The sequence below is a fragment of the Hordeum vulgare genome, chromosome 5H (assembly GCF_904849725.1).
Source record: "Hordeum vulgare subsp. vulgare chromosome 5H, MorexV3_pseudomolecules_assembly, whole genome shotgun sequence".
Taxonomy (NCBI): domain Eukaryota; kingdom Viridiplantae; phylum Streptophyta; class Magnoliopsida; order Poales; family Poaceae; genus Hordeum; species Hordeum vulgare.
The window spans coordinates 434,338,245-434,360,257 of NC_058522.1; positions in this window are offsets into that span (position 1 = coordinate 434,338,245).

Below are 22,013 nucleotides of genomic sequence, written 5' to 3' on the forward strand. Positions count from 1 at the left end.
GATGGCAACAACACGTTGCGTGCCTCGCTACCCCTTCTGTCACTGGGTGAGGTCACCGCACGGTATAAACCCAAAACCAAGCACTTCTCCCATTGCAAGAATCATAGATCAAGTTGGCCAAACAAAACCCACAACTCGAAGAGAATTACAAGGATTTGATCATAAATCCACAATTCATCGGATCACGACAAACACACCGCAAAAGAAGATTACATCAGATAGATCTCCATGAAGATCATGGAGAACTTTGTATTGAAGATCCAAGAGAGAGAAGAATCCATCTAGTTACTAGCTATGGACCCATAGGTCTATGGTGAACTACTCACGCATCATCGGAGAGGTCATGGTGTTGATGAAGAAGCCCTCCGTATCCGAATCCCCCCTCCGGCAGGGCACCAGAACGTGCCCAAGATGGGATCTTGCGGAGATAGAAGCTTGCGGCGGCGGAAAAGTATTTTCGTGGATCTCTCTCGTGGTTTCAGATTTTTACGGAATTTATAGGCGGAAGAAGTAGGGCAGGGGAGCCACGGGGAGCTCACAAGCCTGCTAGGCCCGCCTCCTAGGTCGGGCCTGGTGGGCTTGTGACCTCCTCCGAGGTCCCCTGCCTTGGTTCTCAAATCTCATGCGTGTCTTCTGTTATGGAAAAAATCATTCCGCAGGTTTTATTCCGTTTGGACTCCGTTCAAAATTCTCCTCTGAAAAAGGTCAAAAACACGAAAAAACAGGAACTGGCACTCGGCACTGAGTTAATAGGTTAGTCCCAAAAAGATATAAAAGGCATACAAAACATCCAAAGTTTGACAAGATAATAGCATGGAACCATAAAAATTCGTAGATACGTTGGAGACGTATCAATGCCCAAGGCACCCCCAAGGTAATATACAAGGAATACTCAACCGTCTAAGATTGGGGATGCCCCACAAGGCATCCCCTCTTTCGTATCCAACATTATCGACATATCTTACTTGGAGCCATATTTTTATTTGTCACATGATATGTGTTCTGCTTGGAGCGTCATTTTATTTTTTTGTTCTATGTTAGGTGTTATTTGTAATCTTGTTTTAAAATAAAAAGTTCCAAGAATTTCCTTTAGAATGCTTGAATTGAATGTGTGATGTGTGCTGTACAAAAATAGAAACTTTTTCTATGGTATTTGAATTATCAGATTTTACCAGAATGTCGAAGTTTCTGAATTTTTTACATAGTACTGTAATACAAATTATTTATTACTAAACTTGTATTGTAAGTACATAAAGAATTGATTTATTCTATGTTCTCTGATAGAAATCTTGGGGTGCTCCTTGAAGTTATTTGTGTTGGATTGAACATGATATATCTGAAATTGTTTAATGCATGTCGCATAATTTACCCATGGATACTTTAGGTGACATTGGAGTATCTAGGTGACATTAGGGTTGATTGATATGTATCATGGGTGTTATTTTGGTATGAATTCTAGGGCTGTTTGTGACACTTATAGGAATAGCTCAAAAAATTAATCAGAAAGAATAACTTTGAGGTGGTTCTACTACCTACACCAATTTCATCTTATTGTTCTCCACTAGATAGGAACTTTGGAGTGATTCCTTGTTGCATGTTGAAGGATGATCATATGATTCTATCATGTTAGCATTGTTGAGAGATTCATACCTGGCTCCTTACCTTCTTCAAGGTCCAATCTTCAGAGTTACATTGGATTCTTTCCAATAAATTCCACTTGTGGTCAATATCCTTCTTCATAAAGAACCGGTACAAGAAGTGTCAAGCATGGTACAATCTTCATGAGAAAGCCGAGCATAAAAGTTTTGAGTGATAATTTCTCTCAAGAGCTCATGTTTGGGGCATGAATATAGCATTGATTTAAGCCTCCCCCAAGCTTGAGCTATGCTTTCCCTGTCACGAGGCCAAAAGTTATAAATATAATTCCGATCACGATATACTAAATACATAGGATAAAACTTTTGATGAAATTCCAATTTCAACCGATTGTAGTCCCATGATCCAGTATCATCACATAGCCTATACCATGTCAACGCCTTATCCTTCTAAGATAAAGGAAAGACTTTCTTCTTTACCTCATCCTTGGGAAAACTTGCAAGCTTAAATAAACCACAAACTTCATCTACATAGATCAGATGCAAGTCTGGATGTGATGATCCATGTCGTGTAAAAGGATTAGCCAGCAGTTTCTCAAGCATACCCGAAGGAATTTCGTAAAAGATATTTTCAGTAGGTACCTAAGGTTGAGGAGCAACCCCTCGTGCTTCCGTTCATGGCGAAGATACCCCAAACAAATTCCTCAAAGGAACAGTTTCCATAGTGACAAGTGACAATAAATTTCAGCACAGTATATAAATGTTTCCTTACCAAATTCCACATACCAAAGGTGCTTCCCTGCCCGGCAACGGCGCCAGAAAAGAGTCTTGATGACCCACAAGTATAGGGGATCAATCGTAGTCCTTTCGATAAGTAAGAGTGTCGAACCCAACGAGGAGCAGAAGGCTCTGATAAACAGTTTTCAGCAAGGTAATAACTGCAAGCACTGAAAGTAGCGGTAACAAGTGATGGTGTAGTGACGCGAAACGTAGCAAGTGAAAAGTAACAAGTAACAAGTAGTAGCAACGGTGCAGAAAAGTGGCCCAATCCCTTTTGTAGCAAGGGACAAGCCTGAACAAAGTCTTATAAGAGGAAAAACGCTCCCGAGGAGACACGGGAATTTCTGTGATGCTAGTTTCATCATGTTCATATGATTCGCGTTCGTTACTTTGATAGTTTGATATGTGGGTGGACCGGCGCTTGGATACTGCCCTTACTTGGACAAGCATCCCACTTATGATTAACCCTCTCGCAAGCATCCGCAACTACGAAAGAAAAATTAAGACAACGTCTAACCATAGCATTAAACTAGTGGATCCAAATCAACCCCTTATGAAGCAACGCATAGACTGGGGTTTAAGCTTCTGTCACTCTAGCAACCCATCATCTACTTACTACTCCCCAATGCCTTCCTCTAGGCCCAAATATGGTGAAGTGTTATGTAGTCGACGTTCACATAACACCACTAGAGGAAAAGACAACATACAACATATCAAAATACCGAACGAATACCAAATTCACATGACTATTATTAGCATGACTTATCCCATGTCCTCAGGAACAAAAGTAACTACTCACAAAGCATAATCATAATCATGATCAAAGGTGTAATGAATAGCATCAAGGATTTGAACATAAACTCTTCCACCAAGTAATCCAACTAGCATCAACTACAAAGAGTAATCAACACTACTAGCAACCTTACAAGTACCAATCGGAGTCGCGAGACGGAGATTGGTCACAAAAGATGAACTAGGGTTTGGAGAGGAGATGGTGCTGATGAAGATGTTGATGGAGATGACTCCCCTCCGACGAGAGGAGTGTTGGTGATGACGATGGCGACGATTTCCCCCTCCGGGAGGGTAGTTTCCCTGGTAGGATCGTTGTGCCGGAGCTCTAGATTGGTTCTGCTCAAGTTCCGCCTCGTGGCGGCGGAGAATCCACGAAAAAGCTCCATCCTGATTTTTTCCCGGACGAAACCCTTCATATAGCAAAAGAGGGGGGGCCAGTGGGCCACTAGGGTGCCCATAAGCCCTGTTGCCGCGGCCAGGGGGGTAGGCCGCGACCACCAGGCTTGTGGGCCCCTGGCAGCTCCCCTCTGACACTTCTTTCACCCAATATTTATTATATATTCCACGTTGATTTTTAGGGCATTTGCAGTTGCGCAGAATAGAGGACTCAGACTTGCTCCTTTTCCAGTCCAGAATTCCAGCTCCGGTATTCTCACTCTTCAAATAAACCTTGCAAAATAAGAGAGAAAAGGCATAAGTATGGTATCACAAAGTATAATCACAGTCTATAAAGCGATAAATATCAACATGAAAGCATGATGCAAAATGGACGTATCAACTCCCAAGCTTAGACTTCGCTTGTCCTCAAACGAAAACCAAGATCCATAAAGATGTCCACATGTTTAGGGATGAAGGTGTCGATAAAACATAATACGGACATGAGGGCATCATGATCACACATAGAATAACAATATATCATAAAGATCCTTATGGGAAAGTAACAATTCCTTCACAAAGCTAAGCATGAAACGAAAACCTTACCAAGAAGTAGCCAACAACAGTCCATAGTCATTGAAGCAATTGCAATTTATCATATCATCAGAAAGAGTCAAATGAGAGCTTGTAAAGCAAATCCACATACCCAATCATCTCTTTTGTTTACCACAATTGTTACAACTCAAGTGGTACTCATGGTATCAAAGTTTCAGTTGGACACACAGAAAGATAGGGGCTTATAATTTTGCCTCCCAACCATTTACCTCAAGGGTAAAGTCGACAATAATAAAGCATAAGTACTCATCTCCAAGTTGACATATGAATATAGATCTTTCCCTAGCATATGACGTTCACCAAGATAAAGGCGAAAAAAGGAATTGGTGAAGATCACCATGACTCTTTCAAGGGCAAAAAGTAAAGGTACAAGATAGGCCCTTCGCAGAGGGAAGCAGAGGTTGTCATGCGCTTTTGAGGTTTGGATGCGTGTCCTCTTAGTGCGGAGGAACGTCACTTTATATTGCCTCCTGTGATAAAGAACTTTATTATGCAGTCTGTCGCTTTTGTGTCTTCCTCATCACAGGTTCGTATAAACTTATTTTCCACACACTAATAGATCATACATATTAGAGAGCAATTTTTATTAATTGCACCGACGACAACTTACTTGAGGTATCTTATTCAATCCATAGGTAGGTATGGTGGACACTCATGGCAAAACTGGGTTGAAGGTTTAAGGATGCACAAGTAGTATCTTTACTTGGTGCGGGAGTTTTGGCTAATATGAGGTGGAAGCAATCTCACATGTTAAGGGATCTCTATACATATAACATTGTTTGGAACTAAGCAAACACAATTCATTATGTTGTCTTCCTTGTCCAACATCTACTTCTAAGCATATAATAGTTTGGTGAGTGCTCACAATTGTAAAAAGTGTCTAAGATGATATATTTATATGTGAACCTCTCTTTCCTTATTACTTCTTATTAATTGCAACAATGACTCGGGTCTATGTTGGTCTATTCTCAACAAGTTTCAATCATCATACTTGTGGTATGTGGAGCTATCACTTTCCATAAGATCATCTCATGATCTTTCATGCTATCGTTCTTTTCATACTTTTGATCACGGCACAAAGGAAAGCCCTTGACTAAGATACTCTTTATTATATAGCTCGCAAGCTCGAATACATCGGGGGAGACACAAGGCAAAGGGGTCAAACTAAACACTAAAGACTTAATCCACTAAGAGAAGAAAATAAAAACTGAAAAGGAAAGAACTAAAACAAAGGTAAAAGCAAAAGATATAAAGGTGATACGATACCAGGGCAACTCCCCCAAGCTTGGCAAAAGCCAAGGGAGTTGCCCATACCAATTCTTAGTTGCCTTCCTTTGGTGGTGATGGTGGTGGAGTTTTTGAAGCAGTATTGAGCTTGTCTAATTTCCACTTGAGCATAAAGTTCTGCTCCCTCAGATCGTCAGTTTCCTCCTCAAGCTTCAACACTCTATGGCAAAGTTCCTGCTTACTCTCCTGCAAGAAACGAGAAGGGATAAACATGGTCTTAGGCTTCTTCCTTTGGTCAGGGAGGCTTGACTTCTTGAACTCCACATGAGTGCATCCAGGTTGAGGTAGAGGAGCCTCCTCTTCATCGGAACTCGTTTGTTCCTTCCCCTTGGGATCATAGTCCTCTTCCTCGTTAGTGGTCCAGCCATATGGTTCCAAGTCCCCATAGACCTTGGGGTTTGCAAGGTAATCAGCCACATAGCTCTCCCCCTCTGAATCCTAAGAAGATTATCTTTGCTCTAAATCTGTGGCAGACAACAGGCTTGAAACAAAAACAGAGGAAAACTGCGCGATATGGAGATCAAAACCCTCGGGCGTATATATAATAATTTTTTTTGGACCAGAAGGAGTGCTCCGCAAGAAAACGGAGTCCGGGAGGCACACGAGGTGCCCACAAGCCCTGTTGCCGCGGCCAGGGGGGCCGCGGTAACCAAGCTTGTGGCCGCCTCGTGCGCTCTGTGGACTGCTTTTTATTTTTCTATTTTTCCATAAATTCCAAAACAGAGAAAATTTCCTACTGGAAAAGTTTCGGAGTCCAATTACTTACCGAAACACATACCTCTTCGTTTTCAGGGTCTGAAACAGGCTGATAAACATCCCTTATGTACTCCTCTGGAGTTATGATATTGGTCTCAACATTTATGGGAGTACCAGAGATACAATGCCTAATTCTTTGCCCGTCTACCACTCTAGGAAAATTACCTTCCGTGTTATTGATTTTGATGGCACCGGAACGATATACTTCCTTGACAACGTAGGGACCTTCCCATTTAGAAAGAAGCTTGCCTGCGAAGAATCTTAAGCGAGAATTGTATAGCAGGACATAATCACCTACACTGAACTCTCGTTTTTGTATTCCTTTATCGTGCCATCCCATAACCTTTTCCTTGAACAACTTGGCATTCTCATATGCCTGGGCCCTCCATTCATCTAATGAGCTGATATCAAACAACCGCTTCTCACCGGCAAGTTTGAAATCTAAGTTGAACTCTTTGATTGCCCAATAAGCTTTGTGTTTCAGCTCAAGAGGTAAATGACAGGCCTTATCGTAAACCATTTTATACGGTGACATGCCCATGTGATTCTTATAAGGAGTCCTATAAGCCCATAGTGCATCGTCAAGTTTGCTAGCCCAATTCTTTCGAGATCTATTGACAGTCTTTTGTAAGATCAATTTGATCTCCCTATTACTCAACTCCACTTGACCACTAGACTGAGGATGATAAGGAGATGCAACTCTATGGTTGACATCATACTTAGCGAGCATCTTGCGGAAAACACCATGAATGAAGTGTGAACCGCCATCAGTCATCAGATATCTAGGGACTCCAAATCTTGGGAAAATGACTTCTTTAAGCATCTTAATAGAGGTGTGGTGATCAACATTTCTAGTGGGGATAGCTTCTCCCACTTAGTGACATAATCCACAGCAACTAAGATGTGAGTATACCCATTGGAACTCGGGAAGGGTCCCATATAATCAAAGCCCCAGACATCAAATGGTTCAATGACAAGAGAATAGTTCATAGGCATTTCCTGACGCTTACTGATGTTCCCTATTCTTTGACATTCGTCACAAGACAAGACAAACTTACGGGCATCCTTGAAGAGAGTGGGCCAATAGAAACCTGATTACAATACCTTATGAGCAGTTCTATCTCCAGCATGGTGTCCTCCGTAGGCTTCGGAATGACACTTGTGCGGGATCTGTCCCTGTTCATGTTTAGGCACACAACGTCTAATAACACCATCTACTCCTTCATTATAAAGGTGAGGATCATCCCAAAAGTAGTGTCTCAAATCAAAGAAGAATTTCTTCTTTTGCTGGTAGGTGAAACTGGGTGGTATGTATTTGGCTATGATATAGTTTGCGTAATCAGCATACCACGGTGCACTATGTGAAGTGCGGATGACATTCGATGGCTCATCAGGAAAGCTGTCATCAATAGGTCGTGGGTCATCAAGGAGATTCTCTAGCCTGGACAAGTTATCTGCTACAGGGTTATCAGCACCCTTTCAGTCAACAACGTGCAAATCAAATTCCTGTAGCAGGAGAACCCATCTGATTAGCCTAGGCTTAGGATCCTTCTTCTCCATAAGGTACTTAATAGCAGCATGATCAGAGTGAATAGTGACTTTGGAGTCAACTATATAAGATCTGAACTTTTCACATGCAAACACGACTGCTAAAAACTCCTTCGTAGTGGCATAGTTTCTTTGGGCATTGTATAGAGTTTTACTAGTGTAGTGAATGACATTCAACTTCTTGTCAACTCTTTGTCCTAGAACAGCACCAACAGCATAGTCTCTAGCATCACACATGATTTCAAAGGGCAAGTTCCAATCAGGTGGTTGAACAATAGGTGCGGTTATCAAGGCCTTCTTAAGTATTTCGAAAGCTTCCTCACAATCCTCATCAAAAACAAAAGGAATATCCTTCTGCAAGAGGTTGGTAAGAGGCCTAGAAATCTTAGAGAAGTCTTTAATGAACCTTCTATAGAAACCAACATGACCTAGGAAACTTCGCATACCTCTGATATCTATGGGGCAAGGCATTTTCTCAATTGCATCAACCTTAGCCTTATCAACTTCAATGCCTTTCTCAGAGATTTTGTGTCCTAAGACAATGCCTTCATTAACCATGAAGTGGCACTTCTCCCAGTTGAAGACGAGGTTGGTATCTTTGCATCTGTGTAAGACTCGAATAAGGTTGCTGAGGAAATCGCCAAAGGAAGAACCGTAAATGGAGAAATCATCCATGAAAACCTCAACAATCTTTTCACAAAAGTCAGAGAATATTGCCATCATACATCTTAGAAAGGTGGCAGGTGCATTGCATAAGCCAAAAGGCATACGTCTATAAGCAAAGGTACAGAAGGGGCAGGTGAAAGTGGTTTTCTCCTGATCAGATTGTGCAACGGGTATTTGTGAGAAACCTGAATAACCGTCTAGAAAGCAGAAGTGTGCGTGTGTTTAGATAGCCTTTCTAGGATTTGGTCGATAAACGGCAAAGGAAAATGGTCTTTCCTGGTTGCCTTGTTCAGTTTCCGGAAGTCTATCACCATCCTATAGCCAATAATAATCCTTTGTGGGATTAGTTCATTCTTATCATTAGGAATGATGGTGATACCTCCCTTCTTAGGTACGCAATGTACTCTACTTACCCAATCACTATGAGCAACATGATAAATGATTCTTGCTTCCAGAAGCTTTAATATTTCTTTTCTCATGATCTCTTTCATCCTCGGATTTAATCTCCGTTGATGATCAGCAACTGGCTTAGAATCAGGATCGGTTTTAACCTTGTGCTGACATAGAGTGGGACTAATACCCTTAAGATCATCAAGAGTATATCCAATAGTAGCACGGTGCTTCCTCAAAGTTTTTAATAACTTCTTCTCTTCGTGATTCGAGAGGTGAGCACTAATAATAACTTGATATATCTCCTTCTCATCAAGATAGGCATACTTAAAAGTATTTGGTAACTGTTTTAGCTCGAACACAGGATCACCCTTTGGTGGGGGACGATCCCCAAGCAGTTCAACAAGCAGATTATTCTTGAGAATAGGATATTGTTCTAAATTTTTTTATCTATCTCATCTCTTTCATCCATATGCATATCATTTTCCTGCTCAAGCATATATTTCTCTAAAGGATCCGTAGGAGGTATGGCAATAGAGGCAAGAGCAATGATTTCATCCCTACCAGACGACTCTTTTTCTTGGGGTTGTCTTCCAAACTTGAAGAAGTTAAATTCATGAGACACACCCTCGAAACTAACAGTGACAGTCTGTTTAATGCAATCAGTATGAGCATTGATAGTGTTGAGAAAGGGTCTACCAAATATGATTGGACAAAAGCTATCTTGTGCAGTAGCAAGGACGAGGAAATCAGTAGGATACTTCGTCTTACCACACAGGACTTCTACGTCTCTCACAATTCCCACAGGGCAAATAGTGTCTCTATTAGCTAGGGTAATAGTGACATCAATGGGTTCTAACTCAGTAGGTGCAATCTCATCTTTGATTCATCATATAGGGACCGGGGTATTGCACTAACACTAGCACCCATATCACATAAACCATGATAACACTGATCTCCTATCTTGAGAGAAACAACGGGCAGGCCAACTATAGGTACGTATTTGTCTTTCACGTGAGGTTTAGCAATTCTAGCGGAGTCCTCACAGAATTTGATAACACGCCCATCTATGTCTTCGGCTAAGAGATCTTTGATAATAGCAACACTAGGTTAAACTCTAATTTCCTCAGGGGGTGCAAGTGATCTAATGTAACCCCTACATATCACAGTTGGAGCTTTAGAATAATCCTTTTTCCTAGCATGGTGAGGTCATTTCTCAGCGTAGGCACAAGGAACAATAAGATCACTAAAGGGAATGACTTTCTCTTCAACTAGATTGGGTTTAACTATGTTGAATTCTACAGGAGGATGATATTTAAACCACTTCTCTTTAGGAAGATCAATATGAGCAGCAAAAGATTCATATAGAGAAGCTACTATCTCTTAGTCAAGTCCATACTTAGCGCTAAAATCTCTAGAAGTGTTTGTTTCAACAAAAGATTTAACGCAATCAAACTGGAAATTCATACCTGACTCCTTACCTTCTTATAGCTCCCAATCTTCAGAGTTATGTTTGATTCTTTCCAATAAATTCCACTTGTGGTCAATATCCTTCTTCATAAAAGAACCGGTACAAGAAGTGTCAAGCATGGTACGATCTTCATGAGAAAGTCGAGCATAAAAGATTGGAGTGATAATTTCTCTCGAGAGCTCATGTTTGGGGCATGAATATAGCATTGATTTAAGCCTCCCCCAAGCTTGAGCTATGATTTCCCTGTCACGAGGCCAAAAGTTAAAAATATAATTCCAATCACGATGCAGTAAATACATAGGATAAAACTTTTGATGAAATTCCAATTTCAACCGATTGTAGTCCCATGATCCAGTATCATCACATAGCCTATACCATGACAATGCCTTATCCTTCAAATATAAAGGAAAGACTTTCTTCTTTACCTCATCCTCAGGAAAACCTGCAAGCTTAAATAAACCACAAACTTCATCTACATAGATCAGATGCAAGTCTGGATGTGATGATCCATCTCCTGTAAAAGGATTAGCCAGCAGTTTCTCAAGCATACCCGAAGGAATTTCATAAATGATATTTTCAGTAGGTACCTCAGGTTAAGGAGAAACCCCTCGTGCTTCCGTTCGTGGTCAAGATACCCCGAACAAATTCCTCAAAGGAACAGTTTCCATAGTGACAAGTGACAATAAATTTCACCACAGTATATAAATGTTTCCTTACCAAATTCCACTTACCAAAGGCACTTCCCTCCACGGCAACGGCGCCAGAAAAGAGTCTTGATGACCCACAAGTATAGGGGATCAATCGCAGTCCTTTCGATAAGTAAGAGTGTCGAACCCAACGAGGAGCATAAGGCTCTGATAAACAGTTTTCAGCAAGGTAATAACTGCAAGCACTGAAAGTAGCGGTAACAAGTGATGGTGTAGTGAGGTGAAACGTAGCAAGTGAAAAGTAACAAGTAACAAGTAGTAGCAACGGTGTAGGAAAGTGGCCCAATCCCTTTTGTAGCAAGGGACAAGCCTGAACAAAGTCTTATAAGAGGAAAAATGCTCCCGCGGACACACGGGAATTTCTGTGATGCTAGTTTCATCATGTTCATATGATTCGCGTTCGTTACTTTGATAGTTTGATATGTGGGTGGACTGGCGCTTGGGTACTTCCCTTACTTGGACAAGCATCCCACTTATGATTGACCCCTCTCGCAAGCATCCGCAACTACGAAAGAAGAATTAAGACAACGTCTAACCATAGCATTAAACTAGTGGATACAAATCTGCCACTTCCGAAGCAACGCATAGACTGGGGTTTAAGCTTCTGTCACTCTAGCAACCCATCATCTACTTACTACTCCCCAATGCCTTCCTCTAGGCCCAAATATGGTGAAGTGTTATGTAGTCGACGTTCACATAACACCACTAGAGGAAAAGACAACATACAACATATCAAAATAGCGAACGAATACCAAATTCACATGACTATTATTAGCATGACTTATCCCATGTCCTCAGGAACAAAAGTAGCTACTCACAAAGCATAATCATAATCATGATCAGAGGTGTAATGAATAGCATCAAGGATCTGAATATAAACTCTTCCACCAAGTAATCCAACTAGCATCAACTACAAAGAGTAATCAACACTACTAGCAACCTTACAAGTACCAATCGGAGTCGCGAGACGGAGATTGGTTACAAGAGATGAACTAGGGTTTGGAGAGGAGATGGTGTTGATGAAGATGTTGTTGGAGATGACTCCCCTCCGACGAGAGGACTGTTGGTGATGACGATGGCGACGATTTCCCCCTCCGGGAGGGAAGTTTCCCCGGTAGGATCGTCCTGCCGGAGCTCTAGATTGGTTCTGCTCAAGTTCCGCCTCGTGGCGGCGGAGAATCAACGAAAAAGCTCCACCCTAATTTTTCCCGGACGAAACCCTTCATATAGCAAAAGAGGGGGGCCAGTGGGCCACCAGGGTGCCCACAAGCCCTGTTGCCGCAGCTAGGGGGGTAGGCCGCGACCACCAGGCTTGTGGGCCCCTGGCAGCTCCCCTCTGACACTTCTTTCTCCCAGTAATTTTTATATATTCCCAAAAAATTCCACGTTGATTTTCAGGGCATTTGGAGTTGCGCAGTATAGAGGACTCAGACTTGCTCCTTTTCCAGTCCAGAATTCCAGCTGCCGGTATTCTCCCTCTTCAAATAAACCTTGCAAAATAAGAGAGAAAAGGCATAAGTATGGTACCTCAAAGTATAATAACAGTCCATAAAGCGATAAATATCAACATGAAAGCATGATGCAAAATGGACGTATCAGTCATCCACTTGTGGGAAATTGGTTGTTGTGTGATACGTCTCCAACGTATCTATAATTTTTGATGGTTTCATGCTATTATCTTGTCAAACTTTGGATGTTTTGCATGCTGTTTATATATTTTTTGGGACTAACTTATTAACTCAGTGCCAAGTACTAGTTCCTGTTTTTTCCATGTTTTTGACCCCTTTTAGTGGAGATTTTGAAACGGAGTCGAAACAGAATAAAATCCTAGAAAAGAAGATGAGGAGACTTGAGAGCCAAGGCAGGGGGCCCCAGGGGCCCCACAAGCCCTCACCCCGCGTCCAGTGGGGAGGCCGCGGCCCACAGGCTTGTGGGACCCCTGGACCTCCTTTGCCCTAGGGTTTGCGCCTATATATCCCCAAAAATTCCACAAAAAATCAAGAGATCATCGAAAGTACTTTTCCGCCGCCGCAACCTTGTGTCTCCGCAAGATCCCATCTGGGGCACGTTCTGGTGCCCTGCCGGAGGGGGGATTCGGATACGGAGGGCTTCTTCATCAACACCATGACCTCTCCGATGATGCGTGAGTAGTTCACCATAGACCTACGGGTCCATAGCTAGTAACTAGATGGCTTCTTCTCTCTCCTAGATCTTAATACAAAGTTCTCCATGATCTTCATGGAGATCTATCCGATGTAATCTTGTTTTGCGGTGTGTTTGTCGAGATCCGATGAATTGTGGATTTATGATCAGATTATCTATGAATCTTATTTGAGTTTCTTCTCATCTCTCTTATGCATGATTTCATATCCTTGTAATTCTCTTCGAGTTGTGGGTTTTGTCTGGCCAACTAGATCTATGATTCTTGCAATGGGAGAAGTGCTTGGTTTTGGGTTCATACCGTGCGGTGACCTCACCCAGTGACAGAAGGGGTAGCGAGGCACGCATCATGTTGTTGTTATCAAGGGTAAAAAGATGGGGTTTTGATCATTGGTTTGAGATTATCCCTCTACATCATGTCATCTTGCTTAAGGCGTTACATTGTTCGTCATGAACTCAATGCACTAGATGCATGCTGGATAGCGGTCGATGTGAGGAGTAATAGTAGTAGATGCAGAAAAGATCGGTCTACTTGTCTCGGACGTGATGCCTATATGTATGATCATTGCCTTAGATATCGTCATGACTTTGCGTGGTTCTATCAATTGCTCGACAGTAATTTGTTCACCCACCGTAATACTTGCTATTTTGAGAGAAGCCTCTAGTGAACACTATGGTCCCCAGGGTCTACTCCACACCATATTTTCAGCCTTACACTTTTTACTTCGTTGCTCTATCCGCCTTCACATCTCACCTTGCAAACAATCTTGAAGGGATTGACAACCCCTTTACACCGTCGGGTGCAAGCTCTTTTGTGTTTGCGCACGTACTCCGGAATTAACGAGATTCTCCTACTGGATTGATACCTTGGTTCTCAAATTGAGGGAAATACTTACTGCTCGTGTGCTGCATCACCCTTTCCTCTTCAAGGGAAAAACCAACGCAAGCTCAAGGGACGACAGAAGGATCTCTCGCACCACTGTCGGGGAAGGAGTTTTGTTGACGTAGCAGAAGGATTTCTGGCGCCGTTGCCAGGGAGGATCAAGTCAAGAACTCATCCAAGTAGGTATCGCAAACTCATCTCTTGCATTTACTTTGTTTGCGAGTTGCCTCTCGTTTTCCTCTCCCCCACTTCAAAATTTGCCTTTTTCGTTTGCCTTTTCGTTTGTCTTTTCGTTCGCCCTTTTTCTCGCTTGCCCTTTGTTCTCTTGTGTGCTTGCTTGCTTGCCGAAGTCACCATGAATGAAAACACCAAACTTTGTGACTTCTCGAATACTAATAATAATGATTTTATTAGTGCTTCGATTGCTCCCGTCACTAGTGCGGAGTCATACGAAATCAATGCTGCTTTGCTGAATCTTGTTCTGAAAGAGCAATTCTCCGGCCTTCCTAGTGAAGATGCCGCATCCCATCTCAATACCTTCATTGAGCTTTGCGATATGAAAAACACGAAATATGTGGATAATGATGTGATTAAATTGAAGCTTTTTCTTTCTCGTTGCGAGATCACGCAAAAACTTGGGTTTCTTCTTTGCCCAAAAATAGTATCGATTCTTGGGATAAGTGCAAAGATGCTTATATATCCAAGTATTTTCCACCGGCTAAGATCATCTCTCTCCATAATTATATCATGAATTTCAAGCAACTTTATCATGAACATGTTGCACAATCTTGGGAGAGAATGAAATTAATGATTAGAAATTGTCCCGCTCATGGCTTGAGTCTTTGGATGATTATACAAATCTTTTACGCTGGCTTGAATTTCGCTTCTAGAAATATCTTGGACTCCGCCTTAGGTGGAACGTTCATGGAAATCACGTTAGGGTAAGCCACAAAGCTCCTAGACAGTATCATGACGAACTACTCTCAGTGGCACACTAAAAGGTCACCTGCTAGTAAGAAGGTACACGCTATAGAAGAAATTAACTCGTTGAGTGCTAAGATGGACGAGTTAATGAATTTGGTTGCTAGTAGAAGTGCTCCTTTGGATCCTAATGATATCCCTTGTCTTCGTTGATTGAGAGTAGCAACGCTAGCTTGGACGTTAATTTTGTTGGTAGGAATAACTTTGGCAACAACAATGCTTTTAGAGGAAACTATGTTCCTAGGCCTTTTCCTAGTAACTCCTCTAATAACTTTGGCAACTCCTACAACAATATTCATGGAAATTACAATAGGTTACCCTCTCATCTAGAGAGTAATATCAAAGAGTTCATCAACTCCCAAAAGATTTTCAATGCGTCCATAGAGGAAAAGCTACTCAAAGTTGACGATTTGGCTAAGAGCGTTGATAGAATGTCTAGTGATGTTGATGGTTTGAAAGTTAGATGTGCTCCTCCTAAAATCAACATGGATGAAACTTTGAAAGCTATGCGTGTTTCCATGATTGAGAGCCAAGAAAGAACCGCTCAAATTCGTGCTAGACATGAATGGCTTAAAAAGGCGTGTTCTTGTGATGAGAATCACGAAGATCTTAAAGTGCTTGGTGTGACTCTCATTGAATCTTGGTTTTCTTGTGTCAACCTAATGATTATGGGGCTGGATATGAATCCACTTTGGTTCAAAAGTGCCCCAATGATTCGGAGTCCATCTATCTTGATGCTAAAAGCATTGAAAGTGGAGTAGAAGATGTTAAAACTTTGAGTAGTAATGAAATTACTTCCGTGGATTTCAAGGAATTCAATTATTATAGTTGCTCCTTGATTGAATGCATTTCTTTGATGCAATCCATGTTAAACTCTCCACACGCTTATAGCCAAAACAAGGCCTTTACCGACCATATCGTCGAAGCTATAATAAAATCTCTTGAAGAGAAACTTGAATTGGAAGTCTCTATCCTTAGAAAGCTTCATGATGAGTGGGAACCAACCATCAAAATCAAAATCAAAAACTATGAATGCAATGCTTTGTGTGATTTGGGTGCTAGTGTTTCCTCGATTCCAAAGTCTTTATGTGATGTTCTGGGTTTTAATGAGATTGAAGAGTGTTCTCTTAATTTGCATCTTGCTGATTCTACTGTCAAGAAAACCATGGGAAGGATCAATGATGTTCTTTTTATTGCAAATAGGAACTATGTACCTGTGGATTTCATTGTGCTTGACATTGATTGCAATCCTACATGCCCTATTATTCTTGGTAGACCTTTCCTAAGGACTATCGGTGCTATCATCGATATGAAGGAAGGGAATATTAGATTTCAATTTCCTTTAAGGAAGGGCATGGAACACTTTCCTAGAAAGAAAATAAGATTGCCTTATGAATCCATGATGAGGGCCACTTATGGTTTGAGCACCAAAGACGACGATACGTGATTCTATCGCTTTTATGCCTAGCTAAGGGCGTTAAACAATAGCGCTTGTTGGGAGGCAACCCAATGAATTTATCTTTTTCTTTCTGTTTTGTTGCGTCCACACCATCACAATTCTGTTGTGATTGTGTTTTTTGTGTTTCTTTTTGTGTTTGAGCCAAGCAAAACCTTTATGACTAGTCTTGGTAATGGTTGTTTGATCCTGCTGGAATAAGACAGAAAAATTTCGCTCACGAGACGATTTTTCATTTTTATTCACAAAGAGATTTTGAGTTGATTCTTTTTTCTGCTGGTTGATATGTCTTTTACCCAGGCCGTCGTAAGTTTTCAGATTTTGTGAGGTACCAGAAGTATACGAAGTATAAAGATTTCTATAGACTGGTCTGTTTTTGACAAATTCTGTTTTTGTTGAGTTGGTTGCTTGTTTTGATGAAACTATGGTTAGTATCGGGGGGTACTAGCCATGAAAAAGTTAGAATACAGTTGCCCAACACCAATATAGATAGAATTCAAGTTTGCTACAGTACCAAAAGTAGTGGTAGTTTGTTTTCTTGTGCTAATGTTATCACGAGTTTCTGTTTAAGTTTTGTGTTGTGAAGTTTTCAAGTTTTGGGTGATGCTCTCATGGACAAAGAGATAAGGATTGGAAAGATATCAAGCTTGGGGATGCCCAAGGCATCCCAAGCCAAATTCAAGGACATCAAAAAGCCTAAGCTTGGGGATTCCCCGGGAAGGCATCCCCTCTTTCATCTTCAATCCATCGGTAACATTACTTGGAGCTATATTTTTATTCACCACATGATATGTGTTTTGCTTGGAGCGTCTTGTATCTTAGGAGCCTTTTCTTTTTGTTGTGTCACAATCATCCTTGCTGCACACCTGTTTGAGAGAGAGATACATGCACACATCGTGATTTTTGCTAGAATGCTCATAGTGCTTCACTTATATCTTTTGAGCTAGACACTTTTGCTCTATATGCTTCACTTATATCTTTTAGAGCACGGCGGTGCGTGACTTGGTAGTTGGCTTATGCTATGAAAGTAGTCCCAAATGTGATAGGCACCCAAAGAGGATGCAAAAACCTGTATCTTCATGTGCATTGAGTAGAAAGAGAAGTCTTGATTCCTCTCAATTAGTTTTGAGACGTGGATTTGGTAATATTAAGAGTTATGTTAGTAAGGTGTTGTGAATCTAGAAATACTTGTGTTGAAGTTAGTGATTCCCGTAGCATGCACGTATGGTGAACCGCTATGTTAGGAAGTCGGAGCATAATTTATCTATTGATTGTCATCCTTTGTGTTGAGGTCGGGATCGCGCGATGGTTAACACCTACCAACCCTTCCCCTAGGAGTATGCGTTTAACACTTTGTTTCAATTACTAATAAAAACTCTCGCAACACGTATGTGAGTTCTTCATGACTAATGTGAGTCCATGGTATAGATGCACTTTCACCTTCCACCATTGCTAGCCTCTCTAGTGCCGCGCAACTCTCGCCGGTGCACAAACCATGTTGGAGAACGTCGCATGGGAAACAAAATTTTCCTACGCACACGCAATACCTATCCTGGTGGTGTTCATCTACGAGAGGAGATTTCCGATCTACATACCCTTGTAGATCGCACAGCAGAAGCGTTGAGAAACGCGGTTGATGTAGTGGAACGTCCTCACGTCCCTCGATCCGCCCTGCGAACCGTCCCACGAACCGTCCCGCGATCAATCCCACGATCTGTCCAGCAATCCGTCCCGCGATCTGTCCCACGAACCATCTCGCGATCCGTTGCACGAACTGTCTTGCGATCCATCTCACGATCCATTCCGATCTAGTGCCGAAGAGACGACACCTCCGCGTTCAGCACACATACAGCTCAATGATGATCTTGGCCTTCTTGATCCAGCAAGAGAGATGGGGAGATAGATGAGTTCTTCGGCAGCGTGACGATGCTCCGGAGGTTGGTGGTGATCTATCTCAGCAGGGCTCCGCCCGAGCTCCGCTGAAATACGATCTAGAGGAAAAACTGTGGAGGTATGTGGTCGGGCTGCCGTGGCAAAGTTGTCTCAAATCAGCCCTAATACCTTAGTATATATAGGAGGGAGGGGAGGGACCTTGCCTTGAGGCTCAAGGAGCCCCAAGCGGTCGGCCGAAGTGGGGGGAGGAGGATTCCTCCTCCAATCCTAGTCCAACTAGGATTGGAAGGTGGAGTCCTTCTCTATTTTCCCACTTCCCCCATTTTTTCTCTTTGATTTTCTTTCTCTCCTGTGCAGGGGCCTTCTTGGGCTTGCCCACCAGCACACTAAGGGCTGGTGTGGCACCCCTAAGGCCTATGGGCTTCCCCGGGGTGGGCTGCCCCCCCCGGTGAACATCCGGAACCCATTCGTCACTCCCGGTACATTCCCGGGAATGCCGAAAACTTTCCGATAATCAAATGAGGTCATCCTATATATCAATCTTCGTGTACGGACCATTCTGGAAACCCTCGTGACGTCCGTGATCTCATCCTGGACTTCGAACAACATTCGGTAACCAACCATATAACTCAAATACGCATAAAACAATGCCGAACCTTAAGTGTGCAGACCCTGCGGGTTCGAGAACTATGTAGACATGACCCAAGGGACTCCTCGGCCAATATCCAATAGCGGGACCTGGATGCCCATATTGGATCCTACATATTCTACGAAGATCTTATCGTTTGATCCTCAGTGCCAAGGATTCATATAATCCCGTATGTCATTCCCTTTGTCCTTCGGTATGTTACTTGCCCGAGATTCGATCATCAGTATCCGCATACCTATTTCAATCTCATTTACTGGCAAGTCTATTTACTCGTTCCGTAATACAAGATCCCGTGTCTTACACTAAGTCACATTGCTTGCAAGGCTTGTGTGTGATGTTGTATTACCGAGTGGGCCTCGAGATACCTCTCCGTCACACGGAGTGACAAATCCTAGTCTTGATCCATACTAACTCAACAGGCACCTTTGGAGATACCTATAGAGCATCTTTATAGTCACCCAGTTACGTTGTGACGTTTGATACTAACAAAGCATTCCTCCGGTGCCAGTGAGTTATATGATCTCATGGTCATAGGAATAAATACTTGACACGCTGAAAACAGTAGCAACAAAATGACACGATCAACATGCTACGTTTATTAGTTTGGCTCTAGTCCATCACATGATTCTCCTAAAGATGTGATCCCATTATCAAGTGACAACACTTGCCTATGGTCAGGAAACCTTGACCATCTTTGATCAACGTGCTAGTCAACTAGAGGCTTACTAGGGACAATGTTTTGTCTATGTATCCACACAAGTATTGTGTTTCCAATCAATACAATTATAGCATGGATAATAAACGATTATCATGAACAAATAAGAATAATAATAACTAATTTATTATTGCCTCTAGGGCATATTTCCAAAAGTCTCCCATTTGCACTAGAGTCAATAATCTAGTTCACATCACCATGTGATTCTAACGAATCCAACACCCATATAGTTCTGGGTTGTGATCACGTCTTGCTCGTGAGAGAGGTTTTAGTCAATGGTTTTGAAACTTTCAGATCCGTGTGTTCTTTACAAATCTTTATGTCATCTTATAGATGCTGCTACTACGTGCTATTCGGAAATACTCCAAATATCTACTCTACTATACGAATCCATTTCACTACTCATAGTTATTAGGATTAGTGTCAAAGCTTGCATCGACGTAACCCTTTACGACGAACTCTTTAACCACCTCCATAATCAAGAAAAATTCCTTAGTCCATTTAGTTACTAAGGATAACTTTGACCGCTGCTAGTGATTCAATCATGGATCACTCTCTGTACCTCTCAACAGACTTTCAGGCAAGGCACACATCAGGTGCAGTACTCAGCATGTCATACTTCAGATTCTATGGCCAAGGCATAGAAGACGACCTTCGTCTATTCTCTTTATTCTGCCGGGGTCGGGTTTTGAGTCTTACTCAAATTCACACCTTAAAATACAACCAAGAACTCCTTCTTTGTTGATCTATTTTGAACTCCTTCAAAAACTTGTCAAGGCATGCATCTTGTTGAAACTTCTATTAAGCGTTTCGATCTATCTCCATAGATCTTGATGCTCAACGTTCAAGTAGCGCATTCCAGGTATTCCTTTGAAAAACTCCTTTGAAACAACCTTTTATTATTTAGAGAAATTCTACATTACTTCTGATCCACAATATGTCAACCACATATACTTATCAGAAATTCTATAGTGCTCCCACTCACTTCTTTGGAAATACAAGTTTCTCATAAACCTTGTACAAACCCAAAATCTTTGATCATCTCATCAAAGTGTATATTCCAACTTCGAGATGCTTGCACCAGTCCATTGAAGGATCGCTGGAGCTTGCAGACTTGTCAGTATCCTTAGGATCGACAAAACATTCTGATTGTATCACATACAATCTTTCCTCAATGAAACCGTCGAGGAAACAACGTTTTGACTTCCTATGTGCAATATTTCACAAATAATGCAGCAACTACTAACATAATTCCAACAGACTTTTAGCATCGCCACGAGTGAGAAAGTCACATCATAGTCAACTCTTTGATCTTGTCGAAAACATGTTTGCGACAAGTCGAGCTTTAATAGTGACTTCTCACCATCATCGTCTGTCTTCCTTTTAAAGATCCATCTTTACTTAATAGTCTTACTACCATCAAGCAGTTCTTCCAAAGTCTACACTTTGTTTCATACATAGATTCTCTCTCGGATTTCATGGCCTCGAGCCATTTGTCGGAATTCAGGCCCACCATTGCTTCTCCATAACTCGTAGGTTCATTGTTGTTCAACAACATGACCTCTAAGACAGGGCTACCGTACCACTCTGTAGTAGTACGCGACCTTGCCGACCTACGAGTTCTGTAGTAACTTGATCTGATGCTCAATGATCACTATCATCAGCTTCCACTTCAATTGGTGTAGGCGCCACAGGAACAACTTCCTGCGCCCTGCTACACACTAGTTGAAGTGATGGTTCAGTAACCTCATCAAGTTCTATCACCCTCCCACTCAATTCTTTCGAGAGAAACCTTTCCTCGAGAAAGGACCCGTTTCTAGAAACAAACACTTTGCTTCCGGATCTGAGATAGGAGATGTACCCAACTGTTTTGGATATCCTATGAAGATGCATTTATCCGCTTTGGGTTCGAGCTTATCAGACTGAAACCTTTTTCACATAAGTGTCGCAGCCCCAAACTTTCAAGAAATGACAACTTAGATTTCTCTAAACCTCAGTCTATACTGTGTCATCTCAATGGAATTACGCGGTGCCCTATTTAAAGTGAATGCGGTTGTCTCTAATGCATAACCCATAAATGATAGTGGCAATTCGATAAGAGACATCATAGCATGCACCATATCTTGGTGGCATGAATTGAGAAACAACTTCCACATTGTCTTAACTGTGTACCAAAACTCGCAACTCAGATATTCATCTCTATGATCATATCATAGACAGTTTATCCTCTTGTTACGACGAACTTCACTCTGAAACAGAATTGAAATTTTTCAATATTTCAGACTTGTGATTCA